Here is a 15045-nt window from a genome sequence, read left to right as displayed (position 1 = left end):
TGCGGAATAGACTAAAGATGCTTAAAGGGATTGTTGAAAGAGGAAGAACTGTGGCTCAGTGGCAGAGCATCTGCTTCGGTTCCCTAGTTCAATCCCCAAAGGCATCTCTTGGTAGGACTGGGAAATACTCCTGCGGCAAAGACAATACGGAGCAAGAGAGACCAATGGTCTGACTCGGTATGAGACAGCTTCCTGTCTTCCTAACATTGAAAAGGCATACAGAGCCGCTGCCTGTCTAAATGTCTAGTGGGAGGGAGTTCCAAAGGGGAGGTGACCAATTCCTATATCACACGGTGCTCCTGCAAAGCACAGTGACCCCTGCGTTACATAAGGGGTGTGACTTTCTTACATAAGGGGTGCGACTCCCAACATTGCCTCCCTCTTGCCTCAGTTTCCTGCAACTCCACACCCCCACACCCTGTCAAAACACTGACAGAGAATTGACTTGCCACATAACGCCTTTGCCCTCTGTTTCTCTTAAAGTCCACTGAGCTAGCCTCAATGAAATTTAGCCTATTTACTGGATTATCTGCAAAACCCCATTTATCCAACCATCCCCACCACTCTTAACTTCTGTCTTCTATCTCTGAGACCTCAGCAAAAAGGTCTAGATTTGTATATAAGGAAGACTCCTATGCCAGCATAAATTGCCATAAGGGTTTATCCAAACCATGGGTAGGCAAACGAAGGCCCAGGGGTCAGATCCGGCCCAATCACTTTCTAAATCCAGCCTGCGGACAGTCCGGGAATCAGCGTGTTTTCACATGAGTAGAATGTGTGCTTTTATTTAAAATGCATCTCTGGGTTATTTGTGGGGCATAGGAATTCGTTCATTCCCCCCCCCCCAATATAGTCCGCCCCCCCCAAGGTCTGAGTGAAAAAGTTTGCTGACCTCTGATCCAAACGACAAGAAGAAAGCGAGCAATTCAACAGGTGCATTTTGAAGAAGGAAGCTAGCAACTCAGCAGGTGCAATTTGCTGCCTCTCCAGCCATATACAGATGTTCTAATTTTACCTGCTCCCTGAGGGAACTCTACAACCAATAAATATAAACAAGTAACTATAAGCTAAATGCAATAATAGGTGTACCAACCATCCACACATTCAACTCCTTCTAATTATTTTATTAAATCTGGTTGGGAGATTCAGGACAGACAAAAAGGAAATAGCTAAATCACCTGCAGTTAAATTATGGCCACCAATATAGGTGATTTTAAAAGGAGGTTGGACAAATTCATGGGGAATAAGGCTGTCAGTAGTTACCAATCATGACGGCTGCATCCTGCCGCCAGTGACATAGCACGGGGGGGGGAGGGGAGGTCGCCTCAGGTACAAAATGTGAGAGGGGCACAACAAGGTGCAATGCCCACACAATGCCCTTGGGCTGGCTGAGCTGGGAGGTGGTGGAGCGGCCAAGCCAAGAAGGCGTGTGGTCACTGCCACCAGCAGCAGTAGCGCTGGCAGCCATGTGCCTTGTGGGCTTTGCACACACTCCCTGACATGAGCTTCCGACCCACCCTGGGCACTGGCAACCCATGCTACGCCACTCCCTGCCAATGAAAACAGAGGCACCATACCTCTAAATGCCAAACACTAGGAACAACAGTGTGGCCACATTTGCACCATACGATTAAAGAATGAGGTGGTATCATAATGCCTTTGATGTATGGTGTGAGATAGGTCTAGGCTATTATTCTCACACTTGGTCTTAGCCAAAAGGCCAAGAAGCGATTCTTATATTGAATTGCTTGTAGGCTTTCCAGAGGCAAGAACTGGACCAGAAAGAGCAACTGCGATGGTGTGGATGAGCCCAAGGGGAAAGGCCTGCAGGGCCCACAGAAGGGCCTTAGCTCTACATGGAGCTGCCCTTGAAGATTACTTGGGAACTTCAACTGGCCCCAGATGCAGTGGGTAGAGTATTGGCTGGGTTTCCCTTTAGAAATCATAGAACCCTTGTACTAAAACAGCCACACTGACTGCCAGTTTGTTTCCAGGCTCCATTCTTCAAGGTGCTCATGTGAGTGTCTGAAGCCCTAAACGACTCAGACCTCAAATATTCGAAAGGCCACCTCCTTCCCTGTAGCCCATCCTGTGTGTTAAGATTGGCAGAGGGGTACCTCCTGCTAATTTCACCTCCCGCAGAAGCAGAGGCAGAAGCAGAGGCACCATCTTTCCAAGTTGATTGAGGGGCTCTGATGTGACATCTTGACATTGCGTGACGTCACAAGGAGCCAGGGAGTGGAGCTGAACATTGGCGGGTGGGGGGTGAAATTGCCTTGGCCCCTAGGAGTTAGTGTGTATGCTCAGAAGTATGGTAGTACCTGGGGAGAGGGCCTTCTCTGTGGCAGCCCCTGAGTTGTGGAACTCCTTCCCCTCAGAAGTGCACCTGGCACCTTCACTGCACAGCTTCCAACAAATTCTGAAGACACATTTCTTTACACTGGCCTTTGACACTTGAAAAGTGTATTTTCAGAGCCCACCCTATTCCTGTAAAGGTTTTAACTGCTTTTCATTCTGGGAACTGCGAGAAATCAATTTAATAATTAATAAAGCAGCAGCCTTCCATGGAGAAAGCTCTTGGTTCAGTTCCTGGCATCGCCCCGTAAGGTTTAGAGAGACTGAAACCTTGGAGAACTACGGCCAGCCGTTGTCAGCAAGACTGAGTTATATTGTTAACAATCTAGAACGAGTGTGGTGTAGTTGGTGAGATTGTCAGCAGAGGCGGAGCTACATGCTCCAGCACTCGGAGTGGGTGTGCACCCAGGGGCGGGGCTAGCAGTCTGCAGGGGCGGGGCTAGCATCCCAGCAATGTCACTCCTCCTCAGGATGGCACCCGGGGCGGACCACCCCCACTGCACCCCCCTTGCTCTGCCTCTGATTATCAGACTGGGACCTAAGAGACCAGGGTTCAAATCCCTACAAATCCATGAAGCTCGCTGGGTGACCTGGGGCCAGTCGCTGCCCCTCAGCCTAACCTACCTTGCAGGGCTGTTGTGGGAAAGAATGGTGAGAACTACCTTGAGCTCCTTAGAGGAAAAGGGGGGGGAGAGATATAGAAGCAATACATAAATACAGTGGTACCTCGGGTTACATACACTTCAGGTTACAGACGCTTCAGGTTACAGACTCCACTAACCCAGAAATAGTACCTTGGGTTAAGAACTTTGCTTCAGGATGAGAACAGAAATTGTGCTCTGGTGGCGCAGCAGCAGCAGGAGGCCCCATTAGCTAAAGTGGTGCTTCAGGTTAAGAACAGTTTCAGGTTAAGAACAGACCTCAAGAATGAATTAAGTTCTTAACCCGAGGTACCACTGTAAACAGTCCTCATTGGAAGAAGTGTGGCCTAGAAAGGAACCAAATAAACAAAGAAATACCAGAGAGCTCTCTTTCAAGTAGGCTGTGACAGGGAAGAAATTAAGTCCAGTTCCCCAGCTAACACAAACCTGCCCAATTCCTGCTTCCTGGAACAGCAGCGAATCGACTTACACCCATCCTTCCACTTTGGTATTTTTCTGAATTTTGCAATGCAGCTTTCACCACCAAGAAATGTGTTAAAAATAAAGAGTGTGTATTGTATTAACAATAACAATGCACAATGTACAAAAAAATCACTATGTGAGGACAAATTGCTTGCAAAAATATGTATATTAGACAACACAGCATACAAAAATGGGGAAAATGCATACTAAAAGGCTGACAAATATTTGAGAGGGGGTTCCCCCCCTTTCCTTTTCTCATACTGCAAACTGATGTGGAAATGGGCAAGCTGAGTTTAAGGCTGGAGAATGATAAACCCAAACAGACAGATCTGCCCATCCCTCGGTCAGAATGGGACAGCTTCAGTTGGCACCAGATTGGCGGTGCCCAGCCAGTGGAGATAACTGGGGGGCAAAGGGGTCTTTGTTCTCAAATTTACTGCATTAATCTTTTCCCACGGTGGGCAAGGAAAGGGGGGGTTGTCATGGGCTGGAGTTGGGCTCTGTTTGTTTTTTTGTTTTGATGTAAAGGTCTTTCAGACGTCTGGGTTATTGCTATTGCACCATCTGCCATCGTGAAGCCAGCGCCTGGGGAGGCGGACGCAGCTGATGGAGGCGGGCACCATCCCTGCAAGTGCATGGGATCGGGTCAGCCACAGTTGGGAAGAGGCATCTTGATGACCCACATAAAACCCTATGAACCTGCTTTCTCTTTGAACGTGGAGGGCAGTGGTTCCTCTGGCCCAGACCAGGGCCTGAGGCCAAGAGGGGTCTCCCCTGCCCAGTCCCAGGACAGGCTCATGTGTCCATTGCAGTTTCTCATTTTTTCCAGTCCTAGGAATACAGGGAGTGGCCTTATATTGGGTCACATCTGTATTACCCAGTCTGGCTCTCCAAGGTTTCAAGCAGCGGCTGTTCTGACCTGGAGATACCAAGGACTGAACATGAGACCTTCTGCACGCAAAGCAGTTCCCTATGAAAAACCGCTTCTCTACATCAGTTTGCGATTTTTGTTATGGTCCTCTGGCAAATGGTAGCTTACATTTCTCCTGATCTATGCATTTCTGTACACAGTTTTGCCAATCATACACATTTTTGCAAGAAACCCCCGCTAACATTAAGTTGTTTTAAACTGTTATTAATATTGTGTTTTAATATTTATGTTGTGTTTTCATTGTTGTAGCCCACTTGTTACCCCAGAAGGGCAGATAATAAATTGTAATAATAATAATAATAATAATAATAATAATAAGTGTTAGTAAGCTATTTTCACAAATATATGCATATCTATGCACATTTCCCCCTAATGCACATAGTTTTGCTCACATTTTCTTGGCTGGAGAACTGCATTTGCAAGATTCAGAAACATCACAGCTCTATTCAGACCTGTTTCCTAAAAAGCACCCGTCAGTTCCCAAAGGTCTGCTGGAATAAAACAGTCTTCACCTGCTGGTGAAAGAACAAGAAGGAGGGGGAAGCTTAGAAAAAACATGTGTTTGCAGGGGGAAATGTGTGAAAAATGGGTACAAATTAAATGCAACAGTTTGATAAATTCTTTTTTAATCCAGAAAAAGAGAGGATGAGATGAGGGAGCGCATGTGAACATGACACAAAGTGGAAACAGGCTGTTCCGTTCACCTGTAGCACACTCTAAGGACTTATCCACATGTAACTATTGTTGGCGCTTTCCAGGCACAACCCACACTTTAAAGCTCTGTTCCTGAGCGCGCGCACGCACACACACACCCTGGAGCTTTCCCTGCAAAAACTCACTCTTTACCACTGAATTGGAGCAAACAGTAATTCATGGAAAACTCGAATTGCCATTTCAACTTTAGAGACCAGGTTTTTGCAGAGAAAGCTCCAGGGTATGAAAAAAAGAGTTCTCAGACACAGAGCTTTAAAGCGCAAATCTGTGCTTAGAAAGTGTAGGGCAGAAGTTAAGTGTGAATAAGTTCAGAGTGAATCAAAAAACTTTTTTCTCTCCCTTCTTCACATCACCAGAAATTGGAGCTGTCCATTGAAACTGAGTGGTGATCTATTCAGGACAGGTGAAAAGATGTGCCTGCTTCACTGAACACATCATTGACTTGTGGGACTCAGTGTCACAAGATATCAAAGAACTGTAGAACTGTAGAGTCGAAAGGAACCCCGAGGTCATCTAGTCCAACCCACTAGAATGCACAAATCACAGCTAAAGAATCCCTGACAGATGGCCATCCAAACGCTGTTAAAAAACCTCAAACAAAGAAGGGTCTATCACATTCCAAGAGAGTCCACTCCACCGTCAAACAGCTCCTACCGACAGAAAGTTGTCCCTAATGCTTGGTTGGAACCTCCTTTCTTGTCATTTGAATCCATTGGTCCTGCCCCTGGAGCAGCAGAAAACAAGCTTGCTCCATCTCCCATGTGACAGCCCTTCAGGTATGTGAAGATGGCTATGGTGATGTCCCCGAGCTCAGACGAGGCAAAGGTTTATCAGGTGGTTCCAAAGTGCTTAGCTGTATCTAGAATGAACCATGGTTGACGTCACTTTAATAGCTATGATCAAAAATAGAGAAAGTTCCCATGGATCGGTCTTTCCCAACACGGTACCCTCCAGATGTTTGAGACAACAACTCCCACTGGCCAGCAGGGCTATTTGGGATGATGACTCCCATCACACAACTATGGTGGTTGGGACTCTTGGGAGGTGTAACCCAAAATATCTGGAAGGTAGCAGGTTGGAATAGGCAATCGTTTTGAATTCTGCCAATTTTCAAAAACAGCTTGTAGGGGAAGAGGCCACTGTGTGAAAGACAGTCCGATTCTCAGCAATTTGATAAAGCAGTCCTGTTTTGGATCAGGTGGCCAAAGATCTCAGCCACAGCCAGAAATAATTATTCTTTTCTTAGGAGCATAGGAAGCTACATACACTGAGTCAGACCCCTGGGCCATCTAGCTCAGAATTGCCAACACTGACTGACAGTGACTTTCCAGGGTTTCAGGCAAAAATCTCTCCCAGCCCTACTGGGAGATGCTGAGAATCAAACCCAGGACATTCTGCATCCAAAGCAGAATTCCACCACTTTGCTACAGTCCTTACTTTGAAGAAGATCACATATACATATACCTAAACTATGCAGAATTCCAAAAGTGCAGCTCTCTTGCTCATTTGCTCTTCTTAAAAGTCTGGCAAAAATTCAATGAAAGAAAGAGGCATTATAACAGAATTTGCATTGCGATAATGCCCATTTTAAAAAATTAATACACTATCTGCCATCCCACGTTTGCTGTTCAGTCTTGTTCGTTATCTCAGGAAACTCACCAAAGGTTCCTGGGGTGTGTAGATATTTGGGGAGGGGGTCAAAAGGAGTGGGGGGGCCTCTCTCTCTCTTTAATTAATCAAGGTACTTGACTCGGGTGCATGCTTTTCCACATGAACAGGCATGAGAAATCAGGGGAAGGGGGTGTTGAAGCTTTTTTATTTTTTGTCTCATTCCATTACAGCTTCAAATGGTTAATTAAGACAATAGAGCAACTGAGACTGGCTCCATGAATGGACGTCTAGACTCTATAGTCCGGCCTGCACGTTCCCCATCAGAATGTTAAGGTGGCTTGTCGGCCTCCACCAACACCCCCCCCCCCAATAGCTCACCACCAACCACTCCGCCCCACCATCCACTTCCCTAAGCCCCCTGCCCGCTCCCCTTTGTTTTTGTCCTCAAACAATCATGCCTTTGAGAATCCTGGCCAGATTGGCAGTTCGTCTGGTGTGAGGCCGGGTGTCTACCTCAAAGCGAGCCTTCCCAGAGCCTAATATGATGAGGAGGACCATTAAAGACTGTAAAAAGGGGGGGGGGGCTTTGCATTGTCTAGTCCTTTGCTGTTGTTGTTGTTGATGATGGCTGAGGTGGAAACAATCTTGGCGGGGCCTGATTAGCATGAATCCCCTGCTTAACTTCTGTGAAGGAACCATTGCCTCAGCAAAGGGGCTTAGAAATGGAAAGCTGAGTTTTTGAAGTGAAATTTTTAGGAAATATGCCCCAGATTTCTGACTGGTGAGTCAGTGGTGGTGCAGTGGTTAGAGTCGGACTAGGACCTGGGAGACCAGGATTCAAATCCCCACTCAGTCACAAAGCTCACTGGGTGACGTTGGACCAGCCACAGTTTTTCAGCCTCACCTACCTCACAGGGTGGTTGTGAGGATTAAATGGACGAGAAGAGACATGTGAGCCACCTTCAGCTCCTTGAAGAAAAGAGAGAGGATAAAGTGTAATAAAAATGTGATAACAACAACAAAGGAGTAGGAGTTAGATGCATATATCCACTAGTTAGCATGTTTATCATATAAGCACTTCCTTTGGAAGATGCAGAGGGACCGAATCTTAACCACAGTGTGTTTTCGTGATCTCAGAAGCCTGTTCCATAGTCTCTCAGAGCAGGGCTTTTAGAGTGGCTGCCCTTCTTTTGTGGAATGGCAGTCCTGTGGAGATACGACAGGCATTCCCTATCTGCACTTACCGCAATCACATTTTTGTTCTGTCAGGCTTTCCCAGCTGGTTAAATGGGTCTTTAACATGAGTGTCCATCTTGGTCTTGCTTTAAATGCTTTTGTTGTTTTTGTGTTTTTAATTATCTTATAATTAAATGGCCTTCAGTCAGTGGTTTAAAAGCTGATCAATACTGTACATCAATAATAATAACTTAGCATTTCTATTAAACCATCAGTGTAGATGATGCAGTACTGCAAACAGAACATACAATGGCTGGTGGCCATTGATAGCCATAACCTTTATAAATTTGTGCCATCCTCTTTTAAAGCTGTCCTAGTTGATGTTCATCACTGTCTCTTGATGGAAACTAATCCCGTGGTTTAACTATGATCTGTCCTGAATCTTCCAACATTGTGCTTCATGGTGTGTTCACAATTTCTACAATTCTATGATTCTATGAAGAGGGGGACTTTTCTCTATCCATTTTTTCAACCGCTCCTGGATCCAACCCTGCTTCCAGATGGTTAGGTGGCAGCAGTGGCAAAGAATGTATTCTCCCAGCTTCATCTGATGTGCCAGTCCAGGAATGCCCCTTCTTGGAGAAGTCTCAGTCAATCACATCCAGGTTAGACTACTGTAATGCTCTTCATGTGAAGACAGGCCAGCTCTGGTCAGTTCAAATTAGGATGCCAGAGATCAGGCTTGAGCCAGCTGATCCGATCATATAATGCTGATCTTGTAACAGAGTCATTGGTTGCCAGTAGAGAAGTGCAATTTCCATGTCAGTTTCTAAAATTTTTAAATATAAAAATTAATTTATCATGAGTGTGCACAGATGAGCACTGGTAACATAGAAGAGGGCGTAAGACATATATTAATCAAACACTGCATATACACAGATCTCTACAATATTTCAGAAAAGAACAATGGGCAATGGAGGATTTGTAGAGTACCACAAACAGAATCAGAAACAGGATTCAGAACTCCAAAATCCAGGAGATCATAATTGTAGAAACTTCTAACTCTGCCTGTTGAGATGCTCACTGTTTTCTTTGTTTGCGGGGGGGGGGGGAGTTTTTCAGATTCTATTTATTGTCATATTGATACTGCTTTAATGCTTCTTGTACAGTTTTCAATGTAACACATTTCTTTTGTACCTTCTTCTCTTGCCTCCCTCCTTCCTCCCCCCCCCCCACTGCCTTTCTCATTGTAAACGTCTTGGGGCAGGTACCTGTCCTCACTGGGTATGAAAATGCCATGCATGTTGATGGCACTTCAGAGCAGGGGCAAGGAAAGTTTTCCAGCCAAAGGCCACACTCCTTCATGGACAACCTCTCAAGGGCCACATTCCAGTGGAGGATGGACTGGAGGGAGACATGGGCAGGGCAAAGGATGTGATACTTATCTATAGCCAACAATGTTTACCACCCTAGAACCAGAAAGTTTTACACACACACACACACACACACACACACACACACACACACACACCAGCTTTGCATTCTCCATCCAGGAAAGCAGGAGGCATGATCAAAATTCATGGACACGTCCCAGCCAGACAGAAGGACTCATAGGAGTTGTAGAGCATGGTTGATGGGGGATATGGCTGGGCAGAAGGGGTATCACCCGATAAGGGGGTGTACCCTAGAGCTAGGGCCATATAGAGAGGCCTAGGAGCCGCATTTGGCCTCTGTTATATGCGGTGGTGACAATAGTGATGGTGATCCGTTGTGTGATGGCCTCCAGATGCATCACATTGTAGATTAGATGGATAAGGGATACAGAAAGGGGTCATTTTGTTGGTGCCTTTGGCTGGAGTGGGATCTGCCAACCTTGGCAGCTGTTGGACCAGCTTAACCCTTCATCAGGCTAAGGCAAGATCCACCAAATGGGTGGTTAAGTAGAGTGAAAAGTCAAGATCCAGACAGCTGTTGAGCTTTTCTATTTTTCTTTTTTTCCAAAGCTGTTGAGCAAGATCTCAAAAAAAGAGAGATGTTTGTGAGCTATTTTTTAGGAAATTCTCCATACATATGGGTTGCCATATGTCCAGATTTTCCCACACATTTAAGCGATTTCCTGGGCACTGTTTCCAAGGGCCAAATCCCAGCAATGTCTGGGAAATTCCGGACGTACGGCAATCCTAGGTTAAGCGGCTCCTATTCTATGATCATGGCAGAGTGGGCTATCAATGGTTACTAGCCATAATGACTATACTCTGCCTTCATGGTCAGAGGCAATAATGCCTCTGGAAGCCGCAGGAGGGGAGAATGCTCTTGTGCTTGAATTCTGCTTCTGGATTTCACATAATGGGCATCTAGTTGGCCACTGTGAGAACAGGAAGCTGGACTCAATGTGCCCCTTTTGGCCTGATCCAGCAGGTTCTCCTTACGTTCTTTACCTTTGCCACACGGCCGCCATGTAAAGCATTCCAGAAATCTCCTGGACACTCATTGACGTGGTTCTCCATCCTTTATTGCTCACTGATTTGGTTTTCATGAGGAAGCACACCTGCCAATCAGTTGTTGCATTCTAGGATCCTACTTGCCTATTCTTCTAGGATCCAAGCTTGGTACAGTGGTACCTCGGGTTAAGTACTTAATTCGTTCCGGAGGTCCATTCTTAACCTGAAACTGTTCTTAACCTAAAGCACCACTTTAGCTAATGGGGCCTCCTGCTGCTGCCGCGCCGCCGCTGCACAATTTCTGTTCTCATCCTGAAGCAAAGTTCTTAACCTGGGGTACTATTTCTGGGTTAGCGGAGTGTGTAACCTGAAGCGTATGTAACCCAAGGTACCACTGTACATAACGCCGTACCAGGACACTGTTGCAAAAGAGGCACCTCCAATTTATCCCCATTCAGCTCCCGAAATCACAGCACCTCCGTCTTATCATAATGAACTTCAAGTTTGTTCGCCTTGCTCTTTCCCAAAACTGCCCCCAGATCCTGTATTCCCTCTGGGATTTAGAGATATACTTGACATCTCCGGAGGCGGCCACCACAGATTACTAGAAATGTGGCTTTGGCCTAAAATTTAGCTCCACTACCATTTACCACTGGTTCTATTCCTCTGTGAGATTTTGGCTATCAAAGCTGTCATGCTGCCATGACCTCCCCCCGCAACTCCAGTTGACTTCCTTCTGCAATGATGTGCCCATCTCACTTTTTGCAAGTTCTTTAGAGCTCTCATGAGCCTCGCCATGGGAGCGAAAGAGCCAAAGGAATGCCGCTCCACACGTTGGAACTTGGGCCTAAATTATTCCAACTGCATACTTGCAAATGAGCTCGCCTATAGATGGTAGAGACAAAAGGTCATTAACTTCCCATGCACAGGCCCCGGCCTAGCTGCTAATTTGTCACCATGCTAATCTGACCCCCACTCCTCCTCCAAATTTCCACCCCGCCTCCTGGCATTTTTCTATTTCAATAATAGGGAGGATACACCCCCCCCCCCAACCTTAGTACTTTTTAAAGAGGTATTTAATAGATCAAAATGTGGCGAAGAAATAAAGATTCTGCAGTATATTTAAAGTCAGGAAGAATTATATGAGAGGAAAGAAGTGAAATAATGTGATATCTAGAAAGAAACTAGGCTGCTTTGTTTGCATGCGTCCCCCACCCAAATTTGTTTGCTAGGCTTTTTATATATAACAACAAATATATAACATCACACACACATTACAGCATCACAGACAATTGTTCCCAGGGAAGAATACACTTCAAGTCATCTTGTTCAGGTTAGCAAAGATGCTTTGGAGGGTTTATCTTTTAAGACCAGATTTGTTTGTATGTTGAATAAAGGACTACCTTATTGCATACAATTTTTTTCGGTCTTTTCGTTTCCTATATTGCTTTTAAGTTATGAGTTATTTTCTCATATGTAGCGAATCACCAGGCATTTTAAGTCCAGGGATAGTCCTTGTAAGGCCTTCCAGGTTTGAGCTCTGGATAGCCGAGTGATCACTAAAAGAATAGTCAGTAAGTCCTTATTCTTTATAACAGCATTTAGGTCTTTGAAGAGAGACAATAAACAGAACAGGGGCGAGTGATCCATGGGCTTTCGAATGATCAACTACCTTATAGCATTTGGGATTTTTATTTTAGAGAAGGAGAGCTCTGTTCATAAAAGTCAAATAAACATATTTTTTAAAAAAAAGAAAAAGGAAAGGAACATAAGATAGAAGCTTATAAAAATATGCATGGCATGGAGGAAGTGGATAGATAAAGGTTTTTCTCCCTCTCCCATAACACCAGAACTTGTGGGCAATCCAATGAAGCCGAATGCTGGAAGATTCAGGACAGAGAAAAGAAATTACTTCTTCATGCTGCACATAGTTAAACTATGGAACTCCCTCCCACAAGAGACAGTGATGACCACCAAACTGGATGGCTTTAAAAGAGGACTGGAGAAATGAATGGCTATCAACGGCTATTAGGCATGACAGTTTGCTCTACCCCCTGAGTCGGAGAAGACAGTGCTTCTGAATCCCAGTTGCTGGAAGACCCAGGAGGGGAGAGAAGCTCTTGTGCTCAGATCCAGTTTGCAGGTTTCCCACAGGCATCTGGTTGGCCACTGTGAGAACAGGATGCTGGACTTGATGGGCCATTGGCCTGATCCAGCAGGCTCTTCTTAAATTCTTATGTCCGGTTAAAGTGAAGGTAAAGGGACCCCTGACCATTAGGTCCAATCGTGGCCGACTCTGGGGTTGCGGCGCTCATCTCGCTTTATTGGCCGAGGGAGCCGGCGTACAGCTTCCGGGTCATGTGGCCAGCATGGCTAAGCCTTTTCTGGAGAACCAGAGCAGCGCACGGAAACGCCGTTTACCTTCCCGCCAGAGTGGTACCTATTTATCTACTTGCACTTTGATGTGCTTTCGAAATGCTTGGTTGGCAGGAGCAGGGACCGATCAACAGGAGCTCACCCCGTCGCGGGGATTCGAACCGCCGACCTTCTGATTGGCAAGTCCTAGGCTCAGTTGTTTAACCCACAGCGCCACCCGCGTCCCACTATGTCCAGTTATGTACCACCAATTACCAGTCACTGGGGACCATCCGTGAGAGAAGGTGATTGCCCTCAGCTCCTGCCTGTGGGCTTCCCAGGGGAATATGGCGGACCTTGTGGGGAAAAGGATACTGGATGAGACAGGCCCTTGGTCTGATCCAGCAGCAGGATCTTCTAGTGTTCTTACCTCACAAAGGAACCAGCCATTTCTGAGCAGATCACAAGAAATTTAGCATCCCCTCCTGATGCGATACCTTTTCCTTGATTATCCCTTTAATTATAGGGAAATTAAAAGCGGTTCCTCTCTTCTAATTGCTTTCCGTTACCGAGACACACACCCCTCTTGCCAGCCCAGCCCAGCTCCCTTTCATATGTCCTTTTTTGATATCTCTCCTGCCTTCTGTCACCTTCTGTCATGTTTGTTGCTATGGCAACCCCAGTCAGTGTGGCTCAGATAAAGGGTTGGTATCAGAGTCGGTCTCTGTGCCAAGTCTGTGGAGGCTGGGCAGAAATCGGTGTTCCCCACCCCCCAGTCCTGGTTAAAGGGTCTGTGTGGGCATGGAGACCGAAAGCAAATGAAATGGGGCTTTCTGGCATCCTGAGAGTGGAGCGAAGGCAGAGCATTTAGCATTTCCAGTAAATCTTATTTTCAGCATCTTGTAAATCTTACCTATTGCATTTTGCGCTGTTTTATCCTGTAAGCTTTAGCGTCTGCTTCAGACCAAAAATGGTTTCAGTCAAATAAATGGCTTGTTTCACCTCAGAAAAAGGATCATTTCTCAAAATAATTCTGGCAACTTCAATTGGTTGGCAGAAAGATGGTATGAATGTATCTTCTCCTTAATTCATTTCCCCCCAAGCTTCTGAATGATCGATTTTGCTCAATTATTACATCCAAGTTACTTAATGAGACAAGATTTTGCATCGCTTTGCATACTTGTTTCAAATCATTCTTCAGAGAGTGAAATTTGAGGTGTTTCAAAAAGCTGAGTTCAGAGGGCTGCAAAAACTTTATAGTGTGTGTGTGTGTGTGTGTGTGTGTGTGTGTGTGAAGTAGAACCTGATATTCAATTCTAAATTATACCAATGTCTAAAGAGTTTGGATCCGAGTTGAATTCACAATTCAACAAATATTTCACAAAGTTGTTCAAATCAGTTTAATTATTTATTTAAATCTTTTTTTTAATCCCACCTTTCCTCAAATGTGGGAACTTGCACAGAAATATTAAGACAACAAAATCAATATATTAGATCAATCATATTGAGTTGCATCCAGCTGAATTTTACTCTGGGTAGGCTCACTGAAATGAATGAACCTGAGTTGGTTGCGTCCTTTTTTTTTTCAACAGGTTTACTCTGAATAACATTGGAAAGAACCCATTGTTTGCCTTCTCAAGTATGTTCAGTACATTAAATAATATGAATTAATGTCAAACCAGGAGGGAAATCATTGGGACAGTTGGCAGATCTCTGCCTGTCAGGACTGAAGTGAGGCACAGAGTTAGGCCTGGGGCCTGTTGGGTTTCCAAACCCTGTCAGCCATCTTGCCTGATCTTCTCTTTAGGGCTGGCTTGTCTTAATTTGGCTTGACATATGTGAATTCTGAAATACAGACATGCATGACTGAGGGGGTGGGGGTGAAAATATTCACTTGCTTTCAAGCTTTTAAATAAATAAATAAATAAATAAAATCTGAAATCTAACTTCAGAGAGGACGGAAGAGGAAGAATGAACAATGAGCTGGGAAGGGGTGGGGAAAAGCTTTTGACACAGAAGAGGCATGAAACTGGATTAGACGGATTTGGCTGTGTCCCGGATGGAGAGCTGGGGACATGGGGTTGGAGGCGAGTGGGTCGCCATCGCCAGAGGACAAGTGTTTCTCTTCTTCCCAGTTCTTGAGATCCCGATGAAGGGGGGGGGGGAGGCAGAATCTCCTTAGCTTTGGCTCACAACAATGAGAGGTGAAACGTATTACCGCAGGTGTTAAATAAATTAGCCCCATAATGGGTGGGATGGGGGGGGGAGGTAGGAAGGTGGGTGGGCAGCCTTGCCCCTCCCAGATTGAAAGTTTATTCACTGGCTAATCAAAATGACA

At 45.5% G+C, this 15045-nt stretch overlaps 1 long non-coding RNA gene across 1 annotated transcript; it reads right to left on the bottom strand.

The window, feature by feature from the left end:
* Window positions 1-6586: 6586 nt before the first annotated feature.
* On the bottom strand, window positions 6587-13542 carry LOC307205153. The gene is made up of 3 exons (XR_013833919.1): window positions 13138-13542; window positions 7644-7704; window positions 6587-6647 (listed from the first exon to the last, which is right to left on the bottom strand). It is a non-coding gene; the product is annotated as an uncharacterized lncRNA (long non-coding RNA).
* Window positions 13543-15045: the final 1503 nt, after the last annotated feature.

Source organism: Podarcis cretensis (assembly GCF_951804945.1).
Source record: "Podarcis cretensis genome assembly, chromosome: 16".
Taxonomy (NCBI): Eukaryota; Metazoa; Chordata; class Lepidosauria; order Squamata; family Lacertidae; genus Podarcis; species Podarcis cretensis.
This window is presented reverse-complemented; position numbering and strand designations above follow the sequence as displayed.